The sequence below is a fragment of the Scyliorhinus torazame genome, chromosome 18 (assembly GCF_047496885.1).
Source record: "Scyliorhinus torazame isolate Kashiwa2021f chromosome 18, sScyTor2.1, whole genome shotgun sequence".
NCBI classification, from domain to species: domain Eukaryota; kingdom Metazoa; phylum Chordata; class Chondrichthyes; order Carcharhiniformes; family Scyliorhinidae; genus Scyliorhinus; species Scyliorhinus torazame.
Genome location: NC_092724.1, coordinates 168,326,498 through 168,341,042, shown reverse-complemented (window position 1 = coordinate 168,341,042; position 14,545 = coordinate 168,326,498). Strand labels below are relative to the sequence as shown.

Genomic DNA, 14,545 nt, shown 5'->3' with positions numbered 1-14,545 from the left:
CTCTGGCCCAGGGTGATTGTGTTGGGACTCCGGGGCCTGTGGGACTGGGATTGACCGTGCTCTGGCCCAGGATGATTGTGTTGTGACTCCGGGGTCTGTGGGACTGGGGTTGACCGTGCTCTGGCCCAGAATGATTGTGTTGTAACTCCGGGGTCTGTGGGACTGGGAGTGACCGTGCTCTGGCCCAGGATGATTGTGTTGTGACTCCGGGGTCTGTGGGACTGGGAGTGACCGCGCTCTCCCCCAGGATGATTGTGTTGTGACTCCGGGGCCTGTGGGGCTGTAGTTGACCGTGCTCTAGCCCAGGATGATTGTGTTGGGACTCCGGGGTCTGTGGGACTGGGATTGACCGTGCTCTGGCCCAGGATGATTGTGTTGTGATTCTGGGGCCTGTGGGGCTGGGATTGACCGCGCACTAGCCCAGGGGGGCGTCACAATATCCCCAGGGTGATGGGCCTTGGTTGGCCATGTGAGTGAGTCACGAGTTACGTTCGAAGGTTGATGACATCTCGCTGCGAGGAGACCTGCCATGTTCCTCAGGCTCTGCTTATGTCTGACTCCTGTCTGTCTGCTGACTGAACACTGACTCCCGGACTCATGTCGGGGTGAGGATGGGGGCCACCTTCCTTTGTCCCACACTCCAAGGGGGCAGATGGGGCAAGGTTAACAGTTCATTGGGTGATGAGGCAGTCTTTGCTGGCTGTCTTTCACGGAGGGTCTCATGGGAGTGTTTAACTGTTTCGATTGTTTCGAGGGTCCGCAGGAGTTTCTCATTCTGGATGGGTAGGTGAACCATCCTGTGGGGGAGGGGGTGAAAGACAGAGAAGTTATGGCTTTGAGGAGCAATATTATTTAATATGGTGATTTGTGGATGCCATTACTCACGGTCTGGCTTCACCCGTGCCCACCCAGTACACCAACAATTTCTAAATCTTCCCGTGGCCCACCGCGACACCAAGGTGACTTCCCAGGGTGCACATAAAATGTGGAGGTGGCCTGATGCCTTCTGTTCCCTGTGACTGTGATTTTGGCTGTCCTCAGAAGGGACCCAGCCTGCCACTTCACCCTGCCCAGGGCTGCCCCCTCACCCTGCCCAGGGCTGCCCCCTCACCCTGCCCAGGGCTGCCCCCTCATCCTGCCCAGGGCTGCCCCCTCATCCTGCCCAGGGCTGCCCCCTCACCCTGCCCAGGGCTGCCCCCTCATCCTGCCCAGGGCTGCCCCTCATCCTGCCCAGGGCTGCCCCCTCATCCTGCCAAGGGCTGCCACCTCACCCTGCCCAGGGCTGCCCCCTCATCCTGCCCAGGGCTGCCCCCTCATCCTGCCCAGGGCTGCCCCCTCACCCTGCCCAGGGCTGCCCCCTCACCCTGCCCAGGGCTGCCCCCTCACCCTGCCCAGGGCTGCCCCCTCACCCTGCCCAGGGCTGCCCCCTCACCCTGCCCAGGGCTGCCCCCTCACCCTGCCCAGGGCAGCCACCTCACCCTGCCCAGGGCTGCCCCCTCATCCTGCCCAGGGCTGCCCCCTCATCCTGCCCAGGGCTGTCACCTCACCCTGCCCAGGGCTGCCCCCTCACCCTGCCCAGGGCTGCCCCCTCACCCTGCCCAGGGCTGCCACCTCACCCTGCCCAGGGCTGCCCCCTCACCCTGCCCAGGGCTGCCCCCTCACCCTGCCCAGGGCTGCCCCCTCACCCTGCCCAGGGCTGCCCCCTCACCCTGCCCAGGGCTGCCACCTCACCCTGGCCAGGGCTGCCCCCTCACCCTGCCCAGGGCTGCCCCCTCACCCTGCCCAGGGCTGCCCCTTCACCCTGCCCAGGGCTGCCACATCACCCTGCCCAGGGCTGCCACATCACCCTGCCCAGGGCTGCCCCCTCATCCTGCCCAGGGCTGCCCCCTCATCCTGCCCAGGGCTGCCCCCTCATCCTGCCCAGGGCTGCCCCCTCATCCTGCCCAGGGCTGCCCCCTCATCCTGCCCAGGGCTGCCCTTATCAGAAAGGGGGAGATTCAGGAGAGCTGTAGACTGCCAGAGACTCCTTGGTGAAGGCTCCGGCATGGGCTCCAGTACTCCGTCTTCCCTCAGGATGCTCATGTACCCCTAGGCTTCTCCATGGGACGGGGGAGCAGATGGAGTGAGGTCCAGAAGCCTCATCATCACCCAGTACTTCTAGTCCTGGAGACCTGACATTGTTTGCACCATGTTGTCAAAGCCCTTAGCAATGGCGCTCTGTGTCTGGGCCATGCTCTCAAGGTGCTCCGCCATGGTCCTCAGAGACTGCTCCATACCTTGAACTCCACCACTCATGGCTCAGACATCCTGCCCCTGGTTCTCCAGCACAGTCGCCACCCTTGAGTGTTGGCCTGGGTGCCACGCAACGCCGGCAACATCTCCTGCGACTGAAGGCTTTGGGACTCCACCAATCGGGCTTGCGGTTACAGGAATGTCACTGACGATGCCGCCAGGATGACAAACCGGGGGTGACGTTCCGGGGGTGACGTTCCGGGGGTGACAGAGATGAGAACTCACTTCCTCCAATGGCAGTGGAAGCAGAATCTTGGAATATGTTTTTTAAGGCAGAGGAAGAGATTTTTGATTAGCGACGGGGTGAGAGATAATCAGGGGGTGGGCAGGAATGTGGGGTTGAGGTTGCAATCAGATCAGCCGGAGCAGACTCGAGGGGCAGCATGGCCTCCTCCTGATTCTAATTCGGATGTTCACATCGTTTTATAGACTTCAATCCAGTCTGGATCTGATCTAAAAGAAGAATATTTCCTTCCAATTTCTCCCCCATTTGTTGAGGAATAGGTGATGAAATTTCAGAAGGACAGAGGGAGCTTGACACAGAGCCAGCTGAATTCCTTGAATCTTATCGTGCTAGTTAAGCAGTAGTTACTGCTGATAGTGCTAGCCTGGGGACTAGGTTAAATGATTGATGATTTGCGAGTCCCTTGGGTGGAAATTGGTGCTTGTTTTTCCATTTTCTGGCTCTGAGCCCAACTCACTCTAATGTTCTTTCAGGATTCTCAGTGTGTTGATCCATCAGTTGTCATGGTAACCATTTTCCTCATTATTCTGCATGCTGCCTTAATCGACTATTTGAGGTTTTGTGTCATTGGGAAAGTAGTAAAATAGTCCCCAAGACTGGCGGCTGACTGCCTCCCATCACACAAATGGTTTCTCTTTTGAATTCTTCCTGTTTTGATGAAGTTGCTTCAAGATGCTGCTGTGCAGGCTCCCCAGGCTGAACAGGCCCGTCCACATCACAACCAAGTACTCACTTGTCATGCATGAGCCCAGTGTGTCAGTCATCACAGCTCAGCCCCATCTTCACTTCACTAGAACTCAACATTCCATCAGAGCTACTCGACAGGAGTAGACAATCTCCAGGAACTGGGTGTGTTTGATGTGACAGTGTAGCAGAAGCTTTGGTGAGCAGCGTGTTACAGTTTACTGTTGTGCAGTCTTAAATACACACTGAAGTCTGGAGCTATCATGAGTGGGCAGCACGGTAGCACAGTGGTTAGCACTGTTGCTTCACAGCTCCAGGGTCCCAGGTTCGATTGGCAGATTGTGGGGTGCCAAATATAACCCCGCTATTTTAAAAAAAAGGAGGGAGGGAGGAAGGAGAACCCAGTTAATTACAGACCAGTTAGCCCAACACCAGTAATAATAATAATAATAATAATCGCTTATTATCACGAGTAGGCTTCAATGAAGTTACTGTGAAAAACCCTTGTCGCCACATTCCGGCACCTGTTCGGGGAGACCGGTATGGGAATCGAACAGTGTTAAGGATGAGATAACAAGATACTTGGAAAACATTGACAGGGTTTACAGGGATCAGTGCTTGAGCCCAGCTGTTCACAATATAGATCAATGATTTTGATGAGGGAACAAAACGTAATCTTTTCAAGTTAGCTGATGACAAACTTTGACAGAGAGACTTGTTCTAATGGAGAGAGATGCCATGAAACTTGGTGTGAATGTGAGTGGTGAGGAAGGTATTTGAGAGGCTTCAAGGTGATTTCAACAAGTTGAGTGAGTGGGCAAATAAGGTATAATGTGGATAAATGTGAAGTTATCCATTTTGGATAAAGAAACAGAATGGCGGAGTATTATTTAAATGGTGATAGATTGGGAAATGTTGACGTACAAGGCGTCATAATATACACCAGTATATCATGGTCCAGACACACACACTGATGGACACATAGCAAGACCAATCAACACACACACCAGTGAGAGCACACGCACTATAAAGACAGAGGGCATCAGAGTTCCCGCTCATTCGGGATGCAGCCTCTCAGAAGGACAGGCCAACGAGAGACGAGGCCATATTGGATTTGGTACTGGGTAATGAACCAGGACAGGTGTTAGATTTGGAGGTAGGTGAGTACTTTGGTGATAGTGATCACAATTGGATTACGTTTACTTTAGTGATGGAAAGGGATAGGTATATACCGCAGAGCAAGAGTTATATCTGGGGGAAAGGCAATTATGATGCGATGAGGCAAGAATTAGGATGCATTGGATGGAGAGGAAAACTGCAGGGGATGGGCACAATGCAAATGTGGAGCTTGTTCAAGGAACAGCTACTGCGTGTCCTTGATAAGTATGTACCTGTCAAGCAGGGAGGAAGTGGTCGAGCAAGGGAACCGTGGTTTACTAAAGCAGTCGAAACACTTGTCAAGAGGAAGAAGGAGGCTTTTGTAAAGATGAGACATGAAGGTTCAGTTAGGGCGCTCGAGAGTTACAAGTTAGCTAGGAAGGACCTGAAGAGAGAGCTAAGAAGAGCCAGGAGGGGACATGAGAAGTCTTTGGCAGATAGGATCAAGGATAACCCTAAAGCTTTCTATAGATATGTCAGGAATAAAAGAATGACTAGGGTAAGAGTAGGGCCAGTCAAGGACAGCAGTGGGAAGTTGTGCTTGGAGTCCGAGGAGATAGGAGAGGTGCTAAATGAATATTTTTCGTCAGTATTCACACAGAAAAAAGACAATGTTATCGAGGAGAATACTGAGATGCAGGCTACTAGACTAGAAGGGCTTGAGGTTCATAAGGAGGAGGTGTTAGAAATTCTGGACGGTGTGAAAATAGATAAGTCCCCTGGGCCGTCTTCACTCAGAGGGCGGTGAACCCGTGGAATTCTCTCCCACAGAAAGCAGTGGAGGGGAAAATCACTGAATATATTCAAGAAGTAAATAAGGGGCAGCACGGTTTCGCAGTGGTTTGCACTGCTGCCTCACGCGCTGAGGAGCAGGGCATCACGGTGGCACAGTGGTTTGCACTGCTGCCTCACGGCGCTGAGGACCCGGGTTCGATCCTGGCTCTGGCCACTGTCCATGTGGTGTTTTGCCCGCGTGGATCCCACCCTCACACCCAAAGATGAGCAGGATAGGTGGATTGACCACGCTAAAGGTCCCCTTAATTGGAAAAAAAAAGAATTGGGTACTCTAAATTTATATTTTAAAAATTAAGAAGGAAATAGATTTATTCTCTCGAGGTGTCAAGGGGAATGGGGAGAACGAGAGAGCACGGCGTTGAGGGGAATGGGGAGAACGAGGGAGCACGGCGTTGAGGGGAATGGGGAGAACGAGGGAGCACGGCGTTGAGGGGAATGGGGAGAACGAGGGAGCACGGCGTTGAGGGGAATGGGGAGAACGAGGGAGCACGGCGTTGAGGGGAATGGGGAGAACGAGGGAGCACGGCGTTGAGGGGAATGGGGGGAACGAGGGAGCACGGCGTTGAGGGGAATGGGGGGAACGAGGGAGCACGGTGTTGAGGGGAATGGGGAGAACGAGGGAGCACGGTGTTGAGGGGAATGGGGAGAACGAGGGAGCACGGCGTTGAGGGGAATGGGGGGAACGAGGGAGCACGGCGTTGAGGGGAATGGGGGGAACGAGGGAGCACGCCGTTGAGGGGAATGGGGGGGAACGAGGGAGCACGGCGTTGAGGGGAATGGGGGGAACGAGGGAGCACGGCGTTGAGGGGAATGGGGGGAACGAGGGAGCACGGTGTTGAGGGGAATGGGGGGAACGAGGGAGCACGGCGTTGAGGGGAATGGGGGGAACGAGGGAGCACGGTGTTGAGGGGAATGGGGGGAACGAGGGAGCACGGCGTTGAGGGGAATGGGGGGAACGAGGGAGCACGGCGTTGAGGGGAATGGGGGGAACGAGGGAGCACGGCGTTGAGGGGAATGGGGGGGAACGAGGGAGCACGGCGTTGAGGGGAATGGGGAGAACGAGGGAGCACGGCGTTGAGGGGAATGGGGGGGAACGAGGGAGCACGGCGTTGAGGGGAATGGGGGGAACGAGGGAGCACGGCGTTGAGGGGAATGGGGGGAACGAGGGAGCACGGCGTTGAGGGGAATGGGGGGAACGAGGGAGCACGCCGTTGAGGGGAATGGGGGGGAACGAGGGAGCACGGCGTTGAGGGGAATGGGGGGAACGAGGGAGCACGGCGTTGAGGGGAATGGGGGGAACGAGGGAGCACGGTGTTGAGGGGAATGGGGGGAACGAGGGAGCACGGCGTTGAGGGGAATGGGGGGAACGAGGGAGCACGGAGTTGAGGGGAATGGGGGGAACGAGGGAGCACGGCGTTGAGGGGAATGGGGGGAACGAGGGAGCACGGCGTTGAGGGGAATGGGGGGAACGAGGGAGCACGGCGTTGAGGGGAATGGGGGGGAACGAGGGAGCACGGCGTTGAGGGGAATGGGGAGAACGAGGGAGCACGGCGTTGAGGGGAATGGGGAGAACGAGGGAGCACGGCGTTGAGGGGAATGGGGGGAACGAGGGAGCACGGCGTTGAGGGGAATGGGGGGAACGAGGGAGCACGGCGTTGAGGTTGAAGGTGAGCAATGATTATATTGAGTGGTGCAAAAGGCTCTTCGGGTTGAATGGTCTACTCCCTGCTCCTATTTTCTATGTTCCTAAGTTCCAATTGATTGGAAAATAGAAAAGGTAACACCTTTATTCAAAAAATGAGGGAGACAGAAAGCAGGAAACTAGAAGCGAGATAACCTAAAATCTATCATATGGAAATGAGCAGGGTGCATTATTACAGACATTATGGGCACGATTTAACCAAACAATTTCTCAGTGTCATTTGGGGTGAGTTTGCCGGGATGTTTCCCGCCTGCTTTTTGGGTGATACAGACACCGGCATTGACCCCACACGTCACGCGAAATCGAAGCAAATGGGAATGATATCCCATAGCGAGCACGCCTGTTTCCCAAAGCTCACCACTGTAACCATGAGAGAGCAGGAGACTGGCTGAGGCACTTCTTCTATGGGTGAAAATATAAAGGTTTGTGTTGTTCAACACGGACTTGTTTTACCTTGAGTGGAAAAACATAGCAAAAGTGAATTGACCAATTCTTGGAAGAAACAAATGAAAGTCACTCTGTGGAATTTTACCAATATTTGCCCTGACAATCTGCATCTTCCCTGGCAAAAATAACATTCACTTTTAAAATCTGAACTTAATTGAATGAATTCTTCGGGCACTTTTATGACTCACCGTTAAACAGAAAGCTAACCCAGAGATTGTTCTTTGATGTTTAAATGTAAGTGAAAATAAATGGGGCTTTGAAAATACTTGAATTGTAGCCTTGAGTTTGAAAGGCCAGGAGTGTGCGGTCAGCTTGTGTTCCATCTCACATTCGCTTATTATGTGTTAGACAGAATCACAGAAAAGTACAGCACAGAAAAGGCCCTTCGGCCCGTCCAGTCTGCACCGCTGCATGAAAGGCACCTGAGCTGCCAACCCTAATCCCATTGGCCAGCACTGGGCCCAGAGCCTCCAATGCTAAGACATGCAGAGTGCTCATCCAGGTACTTTTTAAAGGGTGTGAGGCAACCCGCCTCTCCCACCCTCCCAGGCAGCGCCTTCCAGACCCTCACCCCCCTCCCAGACAGTGCGTTCCAGACCCTCACCACCCTCCCAGGCAGCGCATTCCAGACCACAACCACCCTCTGGGTAAAAAGGTTTTTCCTTAAGTCACCCTGAACTTCCCGCTCCTCACTTTGAACTTTGTCCCCTCATAACTGACCCTTCAACTCAGGGGAACAGCTGCTCCCTATCCACCCTGTCCATGCCCCTCATAATCTTGTCCACCTCGATCAGGTCGCCCCTCAGTCTTCTCCACTCCAGAGAAAACAATCCAAGCCTATCCAACCTCTCTTATAACTAAAATGTTCCATCCCAGGCAACATCTTGGTGAAATGCCTCTGCACCCCCTCCACACCCTACCAATGTCCTCTGGCTCCCACCCACAGATTCCCCCCTTAGTTCCTTATGGGCCCTACTTTTTCCCGAGTTAAGCTCTTCCCATTGATATACTTATAGAATATCTCGGGATTTTCTCTACTTTTACCGGCCAGAGATTTCTCATATCCACACTTTGCTCTCTTAATTGATTTCTTCATCTCCATCCTGCACTTTCTGTGCTCCATAATGCCTCTGTTGATTTGTTCCCCTTGTACTTATTAAAAGCCTCTCTCTTCCTTCTCATTGAATCCTGAATATCTCTGGTCATCCATGGTTGCCTGGGCTTTTACTCCTTCCCATTATCCTAGAGGGAACATGTTGGGCCTGTCCCCTCCCCATTTCCTCTTTGAAACTCCCCCCACTGCTCTTCTGTACATCTCCCCACCAGTAACCTTTTCTAATCTACCTTGGCCAGATCCTGCCTTATTATACTAAAGTTTGCTCTCCCCCAATTAAAGGCCTTGTTCTGCAATTTGTCTATTCCCTTGTCCATAACAAACTTTAATTGCACCATGATGTGGTCACTGTGGTGAACCACTAATAGGAGATGTAAGGTAGAACCTGCACTACAGGTTCGCCGGTAGCTCCTGCCGGCTGGCTCCGCCCACGGAGAACTGTATAAATATGCATGACCTCCAGTGCCCTGCCGTTTCGCCAGCTGCAGCAGGAGGCCTCGCATCTGACTGTAATAAAGCCACAGTTGAACCCAACTTTAGTCTTTGTGCAACTGATCGTGCATCAATTTATTACAGTCAGACTTTCCACAGAATGGATATCAGAATTAAGCCCGATCGCCTGCAGCTGGTTCCGCACTCGCCTGACGCCAGGAAAGACTTTACTCACTGGCGAGCATGTTTCGAGGCCTACATCATCACGGCGGACCCCGCGCCAACGGAGGCTCAGAAGATAAACGTCCTGTACTCCAGACTGAGCTCCAGCGTGTTCCCGTTGATCCAAGACGCCACGAATTACACAAAAGCAATGGCACTCCTTAAACAACACTACGCGCAGAAGGCGAACACGCTCTTCACCAGGCATGTACCTGCCACCCGCTCGCAACTACTTGGTGAGTCCATTGAAGACTTCTGGCGGACCCTAATTCCACTCATCCGGGACTGTGACTGTCAGGCCGTTACGGCCGCTGAACACGCGAACCTCCTCATGCGCGATGCTTTCGTGATGGGGATTGCGTCGGACCGCATCCGAGAACGATTACTGGAAGGGGCCACGCTCGAACTTGCGGAGACGAAAACCTCGGCGCTCTCCATGACAGTCGCATCCCGTAACGTACAATCATACCCCTCCCGCCGCGCTGCCCACCCTTCTACACCTTCCTACCCCTCCTGGACCCCGCCGACGACCGCCTCAGCTGGGGCCCTGCCTTGCCAATACGCCTGCGCCGCACACCGATCTGTGCACCCCGGGGGTCCCTGCTGCTACTTCTGCGGTCAGCAGAAGCACCCCCGCCAACACTGCCCGGCCCGCACTGCAGTTTGTAAAGCCTGCAGTAAAAAGGGCCACTTCGAGGCCGTGTGCCAGGCCCGCTCAGTCGCTGCGATCGCGCCCGCTATCGCCCCCTCCCCCACGCCAGGCGCACACTGGGCGCCGCCATCTTGTCCCGACCCCGCAATGTGCGCACCATGGGCGCCGCCATCTTGTCCCCCCCACAGGGTCTCCGGACATCCCGACATCGGAACCGCACACGTTCGCCACCCGAAGCATCCGATGGCTACCCGCAGCTCGCTTCGATGATGCTGGACCAATCTCACCCGCACAACCTGGCCACCGCGTCGACGGCGGTTAAAATCAACGGCCACGCGACCTCGTGCCTGCTGGGCTCCGGGAGCACCGAAAGATTTGTTCACCCAGATACGGTAAGGCGCTGCTCCCTCGCGGTCCACCCTGCCAATCAAAGGATCTCCCTAGCCTCCGGATCCCACTCCGTCCCGATCCGAGGTTTTTGTACAGTCACCCTCACGGTCCAGGGCGTAGAATTCAGTAACTTCCCCCTCCATGTCCTTCCTAATCTCTGCGCTGCACTCCTGTTGGGCCTGGACTTCCAGTGCAACCTCCAGAGCCTCACCCTCAAATTCGGCGGGCCCTTACCCCCCCTTACCGTTTGCAGCCTCGCGACCCTCAAGGTCGATCCCCCCCGAGGCCAGCAACAGCCCCTGGAGAGCCCAAATGGTAGTGGTTAAAACTGGGGAGAAACACAGGATGGTCGTGGACTACAGCCAGACCATCAATGGGTACACGCAGCTCGACGCGTACCCCCTCCCACGCATATCTGATATGGTCAATCAGATTGCGCAGTACCGGGTCTTCTCAACAATTGAACTGAAATCCGCCTACCACCAGCTCCCCATCCGGAAGTCGGACCGGCCATACACTGCCTTTGAGGCGGACGGTCGCCTCTACCACTTCCTTAGGGTCCCTTTCGGTGTCACAAATGGGGTCTCGGTCTTCCAAAGAGAGATGGACCGAATGGTCGACCAGTACGGTTTGCGGGCCACCTTTCCGTACTTAGATAATGTCACCATTTGCGGCCATGACCAGCAGGACCACGATGCCAACCTCGATAAATTCCTCCGCACTGCCACTCTTCTCAACCTGACCTACAACAAAGAGAAGTGTGTGTTCAGCACGACCCGGTTAGCCATTCTCGGCTATATAGTCCAAAACGGACTTCTCGGGCCCGACCCCGACCGCATGCGCCCCCTCATGGAACTTCCCCTCCCCCACTGCCCCTGAGGCCCTCAAACGCTGCCTGGGGTTCTTTTCCTACTACGCTCAGTGGGTCCCAAACTATGCAGACAAGGCCCGCCCACTCATTCAGTCCATCCAATTCCCCGTTGCGGCCGAGGCACAACATGCTTTCGCCCGCGTCAGAGCAGACATCACCAAGGCCGGGATGCGCGCAGTGGACGAGTCACTGCCTTTCCAAGTAGAAAACGACGCTTCAGACGTCGCCCTTGCCGCCACTCTAAACCAGGCAGGCAGACCGGTGGCATTCTTTTCCCGCACCCTTCATGCCTCTGAAATTCGACACTCATCCATCGAAAAGGAGGCCCAAGCTATTGTTGAAGCTGTGCGGCATTGGAGGCATTACCTGGCCGGTAAGAGATTCACTCTCCTTACGGACCAACGGTCGGTAGCCTTCATGTTCAATAACATACAGCGGGGCAAGATCAAAAATGATAAAATCTTGTGGTGGAGAATCGAGCTCTCCACCTATAATTACGAGATCTTGTATCGCCCCGGAAACTCAACGAGCCCCCAGACACCCTCTCGCGAGGTACCTGTGCCAGCGCACAAGTGGACCAACTCCGGGCCCTACACGACAGCCTTTGTCACCCGGGGGTCACTCGATTGTACCATCTGGTCAAAGCTCGCAATCTGCCCTACTCCGTCGAGGAAGTAAGGACAGTCACCAGGGACTGCCAGGTCTGTGCGGAGTGCAAGCCGCACGTCTACCGGCCGGACCGTGCGCGCCTGGTGAAGGCTTCCCACCCCTTTGAACGCCTCAGCGTGGATTTCAAAGGGCCCCTCCCCTCCACCGACCATAACACGTACATTCTCAGTGTGGTCGATGAGTACTCCAGATTCCCCTTCGCCATCCCATGCCCCAATATGACGCCTGCCACCGTCATCAAGGCCCTCAGCACCATCTTTGCTCTGTTCGTTTTCCCCGCCTACATCCACAGTACGAAGTCTTACAACACCAGGTTAAAGTCCAACAGGTTTGTTTCGATGTCACTAGCTTTCGGAGCGCTGCTCCTTCCTCAGGAATGCCTTCACCTGAGGAAGGAGCAGCGCTCCGAAAGCTAGTGACATCGAAACAAACCTGTTGGACTTTAACCTGGTGTTGTAAGACTTCGTACTGTGCTCACCCCAGTCCAACGCCGGCATCTCCACATCATGGCATACATCCACAGTGGCAGGGGATCCTCATTCATGAGCGATGAGCCGCGTCAGTTCCTGCTCAGCAGGGGTATAGCCTCCAGCAGGACGACCAGCTACAAGCCCCGGGGGAACGGGCAAGTAGAACAGGAGAATGGGACGGTTTGGAGGGCCGTCCAGCTGGCCCTACGGTCCAGGAACGTCCCAGCCTCTCGCTGGCAGGAGGCCCTCCCTGATGCTCTACACTCCATCCGGTCACTATTGTGCACCACCACTAATAACACACCCCATGAACGTGTTTTTACCTTCCCCAGGAAGTCCACATCCGGAGGGTGTCGCTCCCGACTTGGCTCGCTGCTCCAGGATTGGTCCTTCTCCGTAGGCACGTCCGACTCCAGAAGGCGGACCCCTTGGTAGACAGGGTTCACCTGCTCCACGCCAACCTTCAATATGCCTACGTCGAGTTCCCCGACGGCCGCCAAGATACTGTCTCACTCAGGGACCTGGCACCATCAGGTTCCACCCCAACACCACCACCCCCCACCAATGCACCCCCCACCCCACCGCGCTGCCAATATTGATCCCACCAGACCACACCCCCCCCCCTCCCCTTTTCCACACAAGAGGACGAAGAGGACTTTGGCACGCTCCCAGAGTTCCCCGATGACTGGCCAGAATCAGCATCGCCACCACCGCCATCGTTGCCACCTCCACTACCGCCAGCGCCGACTTCGCCGCTACCGTTACGCCGCTCCCAATGAAGCACCGGACCGGCTGAATCTTTGACGGACTCCGGACCGTCAACATGGACTTTTCTTTCCCAACCACTGTACACAATTGCACTAATTGTATATAGTTTCACGTCACCCCCGCCGGACTCATTTTTAACAGGGGATGAATGTGGTGAACCACTGTAGTAGGAGATGTAAGGTAGGACCTGCACTACAGGTTCACCGGTAGCTCCTGCCAGCTGGCTCTGCCCAGGGAGAACTGTATAAACATGCGTGACCTCCAGTGCCCTGCCATTTCGCCAGCTGCAGAAGGAAGCCACGCATCTGACTGTAATAAAGCCACAGTTGTACCCAACTTTAGTCTTTGTACAATTGATCGTGCATCAGTCACTATCACTAAAATGCTCCCCCATCAACACATCAACCATCTGTCCGGCTTCATTGCCCAGAATTAGGTCCAGCACTGCACTATCCCCTGTTGGACCCTCCACATGTTGAGCTATAAAGTTCTCTTGTATAAATTTTACAAACCCTGCTCCATCTAAGCCCTTAACACAATGACTGTCTCAGTTAATGTTGGGAAAGTTGAAATCACCCACTATAATTACCCTATTATTATGTTTACACACTTCTGCAAATTGCGTACATATTTGCTCCTCAATTTCCCTCTGACTATCTGGGAGTCTATAATAATCACCGAGCAATGTGGCTGTCCCTATTTTATTCCTTATCTCTACCCACAAAGCTTCATTTAACATCACCCCCAAGATATCATCTCTCCTTACTGCAGTAATTGACTGCTTAACTAATAGTGCAATGCCTCCCCCTCTTTTGCCCCCTCCCTGTCCCTCCTGAAGATGTTAAGCTGTCAATCCTGTACCTCCCTCAACCACGTCTCCCTGATGGCTACTATATCATAATTCCACGTGTCAATCCTCACCCTTAACTCATCCATTTTACCTGTAATACTCCGGGCATTAAAGTAGAGGCCATTCAGCCTTGACTTACTCTCCTGAAACGTACTACCGCTGTATTCCGTCTGACTTGATTGCTTTTCTATGTTATGCTCTGTCCCTATTGTGCTAACAGTTTGCATTCCCTCCCCTGCTGAATTAGTTTAATTAAGTAGTGTTCACAAAGACAGTACAAAAAAAAAATCAAAGCCCTCCTCATCATGACAGTGAGCCCTGTGATGAATGTCGGGATTTCCGATATATATTGTATTATATGTATCTGGCACTGTGATGGTTAAAAGCATGGGTTAATGTGTGTATTTATCTATCGTAGTAAGTGTTTTAAAAATACTGGTATAAAAGACAGGCAGACACTGTGGCTGCAGAGGGGATAATTAAAGCATCTTAAAAGTGGGATCATCATTCATTCCAACCATGTATAATGTTTCCCTAAATAGGGCTAATGGAATTTTGTTTAGAGTAAAGAAGGTTCCCTGGGGTCTAGATAACTGAGGAGTTATGGTTAGCCTTAGTAAGATGGTCGTAACCCAGTTAGTGAAATAGAGATGATGTAGTTAATGGGAGGAGCCAGGGGCTGAATCAGTCAGGTGTTGAGTTAGAGTTTCAATTTTTACTGTGAGCAGAATAGGAGCTTTGGCCAAATGCTGGGAAGTTAAACAGTAGTTTGACACAGGCAGAAA

General features: G+C 53.9%; 1 protein-coding gene across 1 annotated transcript in view; it reads right to left on the bottom strand.

Moving 5' to 3' along the window:
• ankfn1a (ankyrin repeat and fibronectin type III domain containing 1a) overlaps positions 1-14,545 on the bottom strand; it is a 347,506-nt gene that overhangs the window by 293,205 nt on the left and 39,756 nt on the right. The gene's annotated exons all lie outside the window — the stretch shown is intronic.